The following is a 12,606-nucleotide window of genomic DNA, read 5'->3' as shown; positions in this document are numbered from 1 at the left end:
AGGGACAGACCTGAACCAACTTCAGTTACAGATGTTTTTTTGTGTTGTTTTTCTGACCTATTGTGTGAAGTAAAATTTGAGCCAACAGTGTTGCCAGCAGCGATAATTATCACTCCAAACATGAAACACTGGTTAGCACCAAATTATCAGTGAAGGATCACACTAGTTTAAGACTTAGAAGAACGCAGAGATACAAAAGCAGCAGGACGCTCTCATAAAGTAAAGAATGAGGTGTCCTAAAATATGAAATACCAATATTTTAAACAGAGAGGTAAAAATGTAAAAAGGTCATTTTACAAGACGTTTTGTTGGCCTTTAGCTTAAAAAAAACTGGCATCTAAGACAAAATCTGAGTTATAATAAAGTTATTTATTTTAAAGTCTTCATATTTTGTAACCTCATACAGCCCAAACTCGGGTTAATTGGCTTCTCTAGATTCTCCTTAGTTGTGAGTGTGTGCGTGAATGGTTGTATGTCCTGTTTGTCTCTGTGTTGCCCTGCGCATGGACTGGCGACCTGTCCAGGGTGTACCCTGCCTCTCGCCCATTGCATGCTGGAGATAGGCACCAGCCCCCTCGCGACCCCACTCGGGACAAGCGTGTCAGATAATGGATGGATGGATGGATACAGCCCAAACTCATAGTGTCTCTTAATTTGATCATAATAATTATGAATAAACCCAATTACATAAACGTCAATCTATAACCAACTGGTAGCTTTACATCAAAATAATTTTTTATAAACTTTCAACATGACTTTGACTCAAAGTCTAAATGATTCTAATCAATTCTTACTCAAACTTATTTGCTTGAATAACTTCTATTGTGCGAAAAGGACCAAATACCTTCCATATTATATGGGATCTCCTTTTACAGTCACTAACTGGTGTGTTTATCCTTTAAACTGTCGCCTTTGCAGAAGCTTCCTCAGTTTAAAGTAGTTTGGCAGATATGGTCACCTGTGACCTCTCAGCAGACACAGACAGTTGTGTGTTATTATCCCAGGACATAGAGGTAAAACAAAAGTCTGCAGAAACACAAACTTTTCCACAGTGGAAGTTTTTTTGGAGTGTCTCTAGCTACGGCTAAGGTCAATATTTCTTTCTTTTAAGCCCGTTTCTGTAAGTTTTTCTGCCACACTTTTTCCATCAGCTAAACTTTCTAATAATATACTTGTATACAGAAATGTGTGATAAGCCAGGTTATTTAGCAGTGACCTTTTATGCTTTATCCTTCTTGGAGAACTCTTAATTCTCTCCTGAATATAAGACATATCTTAACATTTACAACATAACCGTCAATGTTACTCTGCGTAAAGACATGATGATAGATGATGGCGTGAGCAAAGTTGATCTACTAACCTTTTGCAGTTTGAATTGTATGTCTTAAAAAAGGAGAACAGTAGGGGGCAAACTTTTAAGTGTTTGTTTTCAGTCACTAGATACTCAGAACAAATGCTGATAACAACAAACTGCTAAATACCTAGAGGAGACTATGAAAATATAGACAAATGCACTACTATTTATCAAACCTGAATAAGTTTGAAGGTGTAGTGCTTGTGTTTATGTTAAGGGGGTTAGAGGCTCAGTAGCAAATTCTCATGTAAAACATCTGCAGTCAGTGTGGAGAGAAGGATAATAGAGTTGCTATAACAGACAGGAGACAGTCTGAGAACATGATGTGAATATAGCAATAGCAAACATGTCTTGTATTTATCAATAGCATTTTAAAGCTGCAAGATTCCAGCACACCATTACTTTATGGCACAACATGTCAGGGTAGTAATGGTTGATAGTTTATTATATAGCCCAGAAAATGTGACGCAGATTAAAGATGTCTGCTGCCTCCTGCAGAGGGACTGCAGGCAATACTGATTAAATCGAAATGGAATTCCAGAGTATAAATATCACTCTATGCTTTAAAAAAACAAAGGAAAACAAAACATGAGCAGAACTCATGAATGAAAGGAAACAGCCATGGAGACTGAAAAGTGACATTTAGTGAGGAAAAAATAAATGAATTCATGTCTCATGCACAATAGAGATATTTGGGGGAGTTTTGTCACTATATGTTTCTCAAACTGACCCATATGAAGCAGTTATATTGTGCTAAATGACTATTGGTCTAATATGATTTGTAACGTTTTAGGCCAAAGAGGTAGAAGTTAACTGACTGGCTGAGGTAAATGTTACCCTGACTGCCAGTATTTATTAGATTTATTGAATTTCTAAAATAAACAACATCTCTGTGATATTGAAACTTATTGCATCTTTTAAGCAAGTGCATACAAGGAAAAGGCTAAAATAATTAATATGTGTGCTACACAATGACGTAAAATACATAATGTACAGTTAAAGATTTAAATAGGCCTACCCGAGCGTCCCAGAACTCAAATCTCCACAGGGAGATGCAAATGGTTGTCCTCAGTGGCACACATCTGTCACTCTCTGAAGGTCACCTGCAAAAACAAGGGATGATGACAAACCTCAATAAGATCAGAGCAAAATGGTCACGTTCAACACTCAAGAAACTACAGACACATTTAGCTTAATTCAAAACAAATTGGAAATTTGGGATTAGTTAAAACTTTTATGCAGAGAGACGACCATCCAAGTATCTAACTAGAAGTGGTAACGGTGAGCTAGCTCTACTGGTAAGCATATCCAATTTTAGACTGAGTACTACAAAGATGATTAGACCTCCTAAACCTGGCAAGCAGAGTCTAACAGCTCTGGATCTGTTCAAGATAAATATTTTCAAAAGGCTGGTTAGCAAAGAAAGAAAAGACTGCAGTGCAGAGAGAGGAAGAGTATGTGCTTACTGTCAGCAATACCAAAGGAAAACTGTACTAATATAAACTATATAGTCTTCATCAGTACAACCTTTACACTCACATGTACATAAATAAACAAATATATTAATTAATAACACACAGCAAAGGCTTTTATTCAAGCTTAGAAACCGAAAAGCAGAACTTATTGAACTAATAGAGGATAATTTCCTATTGTGGCAGGGTTCTCGCCTTTTTACCCCCCATTACAATTTTTATAAGCATGCCGGCCCTTTAAATTACATCTGGGCTCCCTCTCCTAGGGCTCTGTCCAGCAGGTTTCAGCACAACCACTTGTTACACGTAAAAAATATCAACCCCGTGCCCTTCAGACTCTGCCATCGACTCAGCCTTAGCACTCATCGGCAGGTAAACACATGTGCTGCCACCCGCAGACAGAGGACCAGCTTTGAAAGCAGGGGTGAGGTGACCAGGTTCGAAAGGGTTTCCTAACGGCGGGTCTGTCAGGCCGAACCAACTGAGGGTCATTTCTTTTTGGAGTTTTTTACCCAATAAAAAGCTGGTGCAGTAGGTGAATCATAATAACACCTCTGGGTCAATCTGATCGACTGCATATGAAGTGGAGATATAAACATTGTCTCCAACATGGAGAAGAGATCAAAAGAAAAAGGAGTGAAGCTTAATGAGCAAAGAGACAGTAAAAGAAAGACGATATAGGTGCAGAGTGGAATGAGAAAAACACCCTCCCACCCACCGTCTCTCAGTCACACTGTCAAAGCTGTATGAAACTACATCAAAACAGCACTTCTTAGGGTCAGTAAGTTTCTCTAACATTAATAATAACACTTACAAAATAATAAACAAAAATAGATTTACTTTTAAGCCATCTGTTCAGGGAGGCTGGGAAGCATTGTGAGGTTAAGGGCGTGTTTAGGAACCCCAGAGTGGCAGTCTGTGGGATTCAAACCTGGGATATTTAACCTCTGCAGGATGCCAGCGCCCTGCTCTAATCTTATAACCGCTAGCCTACCACTTCCTCATCTACATGCTCTGTTGTTATTGAGGCCCACCAGGAACAGATATTCCTTTTTTAACATCACAGAAATAACTGTCTTGAGTTTGTTGTATTCAGCTTGGCAGACGAGGAATAAGACTGAGCTTCGCAACAATAAATAGCCCAGGTGGACACCTGGCTTTCATTAAAGCGGCCTAGACATACTGTGACTACATGTCTATGGAAGTGGCTCCCTCAAGTTGCATACAAATTTCTTCATTAAAACATCACACCCTGTTAGCCCTATATCTTATTTTTGTTTTTTATACACTTTGTTTCTGCTGATAATGAACAAATCCCATTTTTGTATATTCACCCAAACAATTCAATCCAGTTCAGATGACTGATATAGCGCCAGTTCACATGTCATCTCCAGGCACTTTACAGAGACAACTCTACCAGATCATGCAGCCAAAACAAGATAGCATGACTGAATGCATGATATTCTGCATGCACACAATGAGTAAAAACAATAGCCATGCATATGTATCATCATGTCTATGATACAGTGTATACATGGGGTAAAAAACAAAAAAAACAAACATAGGAGTAGCGTTTAGTACATTGGGCTGAAACAATCAATTGGATTTATAAAATCGATAAATGGATTGAAATAATAGTCGACTAATTTAGTAATAGATTAACCGTTAAACTGAGTACAGAGAGTCTAAAACATGACTTTAGCTGACAGAGCAACCCACTTAGAGCAGTAATTATATAAAAATTGGGGGAAAAAATTAATAAATAAACTTTTTTTCCTGTCAATATGCTCTATCCAGAACTCCTTCAGTGGAAATGTTCTAGTTTCTCCTAGTTTAATTTTGTAAGAAATATTTTTTAAAGATTAATCTTTGGCTATCCTATTCTCAATTGAAAAAATAATTGACAGCTTAATCGATTTGCAAAATAATGGTTAGTCAGCCCTCATTGGAGTTCACATGTGGGACCTACAGCTGCAGCATGCCAATTCTGCTGCCAAGTTTATGCATGTATCAGAACATGGCCTTAACAAAGCTGATACTAGTGATACCGATGCAATTTTTAGGCTTTTAGCTATAGCAATGGAAAAGTGTATACAGCATGTAAAGCGCACCCTAGTCGCCATTGTTTTGCCAAGTTTCCAATTGGGTAACACAGGCTGTCTTAATACGGTGCATACAATGTCTATGCCTGCTGATCACTCCCAAAAGGCATAAACATACAAAACACAAACAAAAAACTTACAAAAACTGCATTGTTTTATGTTTGTTTTTATAGAGATAGTAGGTAACTAAGCTCCTCGAAGGAAAGGATGAACCAATCAAAGGAGATCAGTTAAAATTGCTGTAGCAAAAGCGGGAGAACCAGCACTGGTTGGAGTTCAAAAGGCTGCATCAGCCTCAATCCAGATGATCAGTCTGAAATTAATGTGTCAAGCGTCAATATAATCTGTGTGCCAAGTCATCTGAAGAGGACCAATCTAATAACCATTTTTCATTTGTAAACTTTATCAAAAGTCAAGTGTTTAATAGCCGCCACATCAGATCAAGATCTAATGAATATTCTGTCCTTCATCATACTTCACCAATGTACAATAGTGAATAATTAAGGCTGGGTCATACCAACATGCCTGAGCAACTCTACTGTCTTTAGGGGGGGAAGTCACACAGATTCTTATTCTCTGTTCTCAAATGTAAAGACATCTTAATTACGGCTGTGGGAAATCCACTGAAAAGTTACGACACTTCTTCAGTCCCCACTATTCAAGAAAAAAAGCCTTCTGCTAGTAAACACGCTGATGAGAGCCCTAAACTTCTCAGTGTGTTAGAATCACATAACTTTGTATAATGGTACAACAAAATCCATTTTAAAGTTCCCCATTGTTGCATGTTACAAAGTCCAAGACAAAACTAAAACAATAATGATGATGGTTCCGGTTCACAGGGGCTTAATTCTGCAGGTAACATTATAATGACAAGTAAACTGTATCAGTTACATATTTGTCTACTGTTAGGCTTAACTGGCGTACTTCTTCCCATCTGTTATCATGGTTACCCTGGCAACAATGTTCAATTGTAGAAACTAAATCTAAAAGTTCATTGTTGATAATCAGTACAGCTTTAAACTGAACCACCAACATTAATAAGAAGAAACATCGCTTAAATAACAAATAACTTTTTGTCCAGCAGATAAGCTTTAGCTGTTGCTTGCTTGAGGTGCCAACATGCTAACTGTAGCACCCGAGAACATTTTAAATGGTTTGTTTATATACAATAATTACAAATCAATCAAAATAAATGTGAACAACTACAATAACATTAACTAAAACAACACAAACATATGCGATGGTCAGAGTATGGAGCTCACCAGTAACGGCAAGAAAACTATCAGTTACATCTCTAACCGTATACTTCTATGCCAGACTGGTGTACTTCTTCCCATCTGTTAGGGTGCCTGTCTCCTCTTTTGGCAAACAATATGATATAAATTTTCCTGAAATCAGGTGACTCCACTCTAGTGACAAAATGTACCTACACAAAAATAAAAGAAAAAAATGAGGTAGGCTATTTTAGCAGTTAAAAAAATGGAAACCAAGGGCCACACATAGCAACATTCAGCTGACCAATTTTTCTCCTACCTGGCTGGAAATGCATCTTTGGGATCCGCACCCACATCATTTACACTACAGGACAGAAACATGCCTAACATGCAAATTGTGACTTTACTGAATGATGCATCACCAGTAGAGTAGGTTGAACACTTCTATGTGTGTTTTTTTTTTGTTTTTTTTACAGATAAGACACAAACAATCCATCAAAACATCAAGGACGCAACTGCAGAAAATAGATGGGTTAGAAATGATGTCTGGATCCTCTTTACCTCCTGAAGGCTGTCATATATGTGTTTATTTTCTTTTGCCAGATCCATTTATCAATCTGTATGACTCATCAAAGCAGAGAGTAACAGTGGCTTTGGGCTGAGTCAAAACACAGAAAATAAAAAAGCCAATCTGTTGGGTCACAAAATCTTTGGCTTTGTCCCATTCTTTATGGAGATAAGAGGCGCCCACACCAAGACAAACTCAAATGTTCTCATGTATTTAGATGCTCTGAACATATAAAGGCAGACAGATTAAAATACACAAATAATCCTATCACCATCTTAATCTGCAAGTAGACACTAAAGGCCATATTAAACAAGTGGTGATAGATGTCCACAATGGTGTGGGAGTCTTGCCATAAACCTTAATGACATTTTACACTTAATTCAGGAATTTCTGTCTGTGTGTAGATCACAACTTCATTATTCACTACAGGCTTAAATAAAAAAGTGATTCATTATGAATAAAACCTTAATGTTTTGTACTAAGACCCACTTGATCAGCAAATCCTCAGAATAAAAAAAAAACTGAATGTTAGAACTTAACTATACAGTCGAATGTTTATGTTACAGTTTTTCATCACAATGTTTTTATCACTGCTGCTTACCTTTATCAAGGTTGCACTATAATAAAATGAAATAGTCTAGAGAGCTGTACTTAACGAAATTTCTTGTTGTTTACCCTTGTGTGTACAAAATGAAAAAAATAAAACATAAGTCTAAAGTGGTGAATAATGTCAGGTTGTAGTTAGGGGTGTAAATAATTATCGTTTTATATCGATGCATCGATCCAACAGCCGACGATCCGATGCATCGACACGTGCACAAGAGTATACATTAAATGTTTTAGAAAGTTGTGAAATTACAGATAAACTGCAACCATGTTGTTTCAACTGCAAAACAGCAAACATCAGCCAACTTTTTTAATATAACATTTTCTTATAGTATATAAGAGTGTAGGTTTTACAATTATGCACTTCTTATTATATGGGATATTCTTCAATAAAACCTGAAATGTGAACAAAAGGATGCAACATAATATCTCAAATACCATGTTTTTATAAAAAAAAAGAAAAAAAAAAGTTATTATCAAAGTTGGTTATCACATGTTCAGTTGGCTTGGCATAAGCATGTGCAGGGGGCAAGCTATCAACATGCTGCATATAAAAGCATGGATGGACATTTAGGTAGACATTACTGATATAGCAAAAGAAAAGTATGGTTCTTTAGCTAAAGAAAATAAAATAAAAGCTGCATATATGCATGATTTCCTGAGAAAAGGATAGTTATCAAAGAAAGAAACAATAAGAAACCAAACACATGCAAAAGACAGCTTTTGACTGACTGGCTTTCCAAAATGAATGAAATTATCAATAAACTGATTTAAATTGAAATCCATCATCATGTCCGTTTTAACAATTTATGATTTACAGCCTCAAATGCTGTGAATCAAAAGGTTTACTTATATTCTGTATTCAACATAGAACGCTGCAGTTCTTGTTCCGGTTTTCTTTTTCTGAAACTGCTTAATAGCAGAATCTTCCCTCCTGTTAAAAAATAAAAATGATGGGAATTTCTAGGATTCTGACGAAAGGTATTTTCACTAGTATTAATAAGAGGTGGTTTTGAATTGGGCCTGTAACATATAAATAAACAGAGCCCTCAGATTATTAGCAAATTAAACACTTACTGTAAGAAACACTAGAAAAGTCTACCATGTGAATACAACCAAACCAAACAAGCTGGAACCCACTTGAGACTGACAGCCCAGTCCTCTCTGCTCAGCAACCATCTCATCCCAGTATCTAGGTGTCAACAGAACCCGCCAGTAGGTCGTCACTGTTTGCTAAATATGTCAAATGGCTAATGAGGCTTGGTGAATGACAGTGAGCAAACTTTCCTCCGAGGGTTAGGCTCTTCCTCTATGCAGGACCTGCTCATTGTCCTATGGCGGATTTCACATGGGAATAGAAGAGTGCCAGCCCATCCTGTTTACGGCGCTCCAAATCCCAGATCACAATTACTCTGCTCAACACAGCATCGACTGACTGCACAAGGCTATAAACAATGCTAATAACTGCAAGGTTTGTACCTTGTTTGAAAGTGGTTGAAAGCATTTAACAATGTGGTCCACTGTGATTAATTTAACCTATAGAAAAGACAGAGCTCTACCTACATCCATCAGACACTTCCAGGGACTAATTATTGTTCATGACCACAACAATGTTCTGATTGACTGAGGCCTGGGAACTAAAACGGCCACAATTTTCTGTCCTGTAAACCTTTGAAGTGTTAATTTTGACCATATTTTCTGGATGACCACCGCGCAAAATTCCAGTTTGCGAGCGCAAATTACTGCACGCAAAATTGGATCTTGATAAATCCGGCCCTCTGTGTATACAAAACGAAATTTCGTTTGGTACAGCTTTCAGACTGTAAATGAACACAGCTTCATCCCATTCTCATTGTACCAAAGTGCAAGGTTCCAGTAGTCCCACCAAACCTTAAGGATTTGCTGATTTTAGGAATTGTTATTGTTAGGAATTAGAAATTATGTTGGCAAACATACTTGTCTAATGTTACATGTCCTTAACCTTTGATGACATTCTACCTTTAATCTATAGCATTCAATATGTTGATGGACCCCCGTTCCCACAATGGTAATGTAGCATATTTTAAATTATGCGGGTTCACATTTAGCATGCCTGAGTAACGTTTAGCCAGTTGGAAGGAGTCTCACAGGAGAGTTCACACTTGACATGCATAACAATGTCCGAGATGCTGAAGGTCACAGAAAGGTTTAGAAGCACCAAAGAAACAGAGCTGGGGAAAAATATGAATAAATGGCAGCAGAAATGGTCATAAAATCCATCTGTGGCTTGTCCTATTTTAACCCTACTCTACCTTTTAGAGGCTTATTGACACTATGATGATCTTCAAAAAAATAAAAGTAGAAAACTAAGGCATGTCATTAAAAAGGATTTCGTTAAAAAGCGGTAGAGGTGGTGATAACAATGAAAAGAGCATTTTATTTAAGACATTAACTAAAACATGACTTTCCCCTATATGTTTTTCCTGCTGAATGTTATGTAAAATGGGTAATAAAAAACAAAGAAAACGAAATGTTAGAACTGTAACTATACAGTCACATGTTTACAAATCACATTAGTTTCATCACTTGACATTATGACTAGAACTGAATCACAATAACGATCAGCAATACGATAAACGCCAACAACCAGTATTGCCATAATACAGATATTTCAAACTTGAAATCCATTCCAAGGAAAATATCCCACACTCAAAACCATTTTTTATACCCTTCGGATAAAAAAAAAAAAAAAATAGAGGCATATAGAAATGTTTTGATTAATATTTTTCAACACAATCACAGATGCTAGTTTAATGAGTGTGCAAATAAATTATTCAAATGTAAAACAGTTTGGCGATATTTTAACATTGAGTGATTTATTTATTTTTTTTAATTTCCAGTCCATAAATCTAAAATTAAAAGTAGCAAAAATATTCCAACACTTGCCTTTAGTATTGATACCATGCCAAATTAATATTGTACCCCGGTTACAGCATTTGGGTATTGATACTTTTAGAGTATTGATATTTTTAAGTACCCCTACTTAAAAAGTCGCCTAAGATGTGTCCTAAGGAAGACATATCAATATGCTCTTCAGACTGATCATTCTTGCCTTAAGCCTGGTTAAGGACGGGGATGATAGATTTCTTAATGGCAATTAATAAAAAAAAAACACAAAATTCAACACAAAAGCAAAACAAATTGTGTGCAGGCAGTGATGTGTGGGTGTGTCACGTTTTCACGCTCACCCACACAGTCTCCTTTCATTTGCCGGCCACCTGCACACAATACACACAGTGTAGATGACAGCTGCAGCATGGTAACAAAAACACTAAAACATTTTAGACAACTGATAAACACGATAACCGCTTTTTTTCAACCTATTGACCAAGAAGCTTCCTCCATCTGACTTTGGGTTTACAGTTTGTTGGGACAGAAAATTCTCAACTAGGATATATAAAATATAGCAAAAAGTGGGCAAAAATCTACTAATAACAGTGCGACACGTACATGAAAATTCACAAGATGGATCTGAGGAACCTACTAAACTGCAAAACAGGCTTTCCTCATTCATCTCACAATACTCATCATTCATTAGAGATGAATCATATCCGTAGCTAATGGGCTCATTAAGCTAGAGTAAACAAACACCAGGTGAAATGCAGGCAAAGTACGTTCAGCCTTTACCTCGGCTGCACCCAGAGCGAGGTCAATAAGGTAATCCTCAGCTACAGTTTATACAGATTTGGTCTGACTTGTACAAACAAAGATAAACCAATCAACTCAATCCGAGTATTGGTTCTGGAGTCAATGGGTCCAGGACTCAATATTTTCCCAGCCTGCCTAGTGCCTAGTGCTGTTAACTATTCACTGCTGAAAAAAAGGATTTTACCTACTGTATATTAGCGTTTAAAATTAACATTAACTATGAGAACAGGTTAAAAAGTATCTTAAATCATAAAATTTGGCAACATATCTGGCAACAGAAGTGCATTAATACTTGAAAGTAGTAAAAATATCATGTCAGATGCAAATACAGCAGCAGCGTTAGAGAGACGACTCTAATGCAAAAAAAAAGAAAAAAAATCTAAACAGACTCATGTCACACCTGCACCTTTGCATCACCATTACCACAAAACCACGTTTAGCACCGAGGTATTTTGAACCTCATGTGAACCATCAGCTACAACTGAAACCATTGAAAACTCTCACATCCTCTTTCCGTCTGATGACATACTGGCAAAATATTGGTGCGAGCAGCAAAGCCAAATATAGCTGTGTGATGCTGTTAGAGATTAACAGGTGTCTGTACATCCTGCTTACAGGACTCCAGTAAAAATTAATGAGGGCAGCATATAAACAGAGGCCCACATTGTGGCTTCACATCCACTTATTAATTAGCAGTAATTGTGGTGTGAAATAGGGCTGGGCAATTTATAGCTTATGGTATAATAGCAATTTAACAAAACTCAATTTTCAAATCGCAGACACTCAGTTCGGGTAACGTCGCATTTAACATGCCCTTTAGGTGGCGGTATTAAGTTTAAAATGGGTTAAAAATTCCAGCTAGCACACAGTTCTTTGAATGCACCTAGAAGTAAGCACATTCCAAAAAATGTTACCATAAAGTCCAGCAACAACCAACTTTGGACAAGCAAGGTTTCAAGGTCATGAAAAAGCTGACACCCTGTAGCAATTTGACATGTTTGTGGTTATTTCAATATAAAAAAAAAAAAAAAAAAAATGTATTGCAATATTGGTTGAAAATAATCGCAGTTAAGATATCTGGCAGAATCATTCAGCCCTAGTGTGAAATGTCTATTTAAGAGCGAAGCCTCAAAAAGAGCAAGGTTCTAAATTCATTACATGTGTGCGTTTGCGTCAGCACGCCTCACCATGGTCTCATTTTGGCCAGAATGAGCAGAGCCAGGTTAGTGACAGAGCTGGGGCTTTTTCAAGGTCATCTTAGCTCAGTCGGCCATAAATTATTAAACCTGTGCAGGCTCTGTAGCTGCTCTCGAAGGACCAGCTCTTTTTATCCAGAATACTTCATTCCTTTGGTTATATTTGACTACCCTTTACGCATGATCAAATCTACCTGCCTATCTTTAATAGAGCAGAATATCCCCCATTTACTCTTCCCACAATAAGATACATCAAAGACATCTAAGAAAGAGAGTTCTGGCTGGATAAAAAACTCAAATACGGGGCTCACCAACAAGCATGGTGATAGCTGTATTATACCATAGAGAAGATGGTTGGGTTAATGTGAATATAGGTGTAGCTGAATACATAATAATCTTTGCCAAAT

The 12,606-nt window shown here is 37.1% G+C and overlaps 1 protein-coding gene across 14 annotated transcripts in view; it reads right to left on the bottom strand.

Annotated features, from left to right (window-relative positions):
* Window positions 1-12,606, bottom strand: part of fam126b (family with sequence similarity 126 member B) — a 56,308-nt gene that overhangs the window by 28,704 nt on the left and 14,998 nt on the right. For all 14 annotated transcript variants that reach the window (XM_015386124.1, XM_015386127.1, XM_015386118.1 and 11 more), the window contains one exon: window positions 2,373-2,457. The gene's annotated coding sequence lies outside the window, so the exon portion shown is untranslated. The remainder of the gene's footprint in view (window positions 1-2,372; window positions 2,458-12,606) is intronic.

The sequence above is a fragment of the Cyprinodon variegatus genome, unplaced genomic scaffold (genome assembly GCF_000732505.1).
Source record: "Cyprinodon variegatus isolate N-32 unplaced genomic scaffold, C_variegatus-1.0 Scaffold356, whole genome shotgun sequence".
NCBI classification, from domain to species: Eukaryota; Metazoa; Chordata; class Actinopteri; order Cyprinodontiformes; family Cyprinodontidae; genus Cyprinodon; species Cyprinodon variegatus.
Note: the sequence above shows the minus strand (reverse complement) of the source record. Positions and strands in the feature narration are given on the sequence as shown.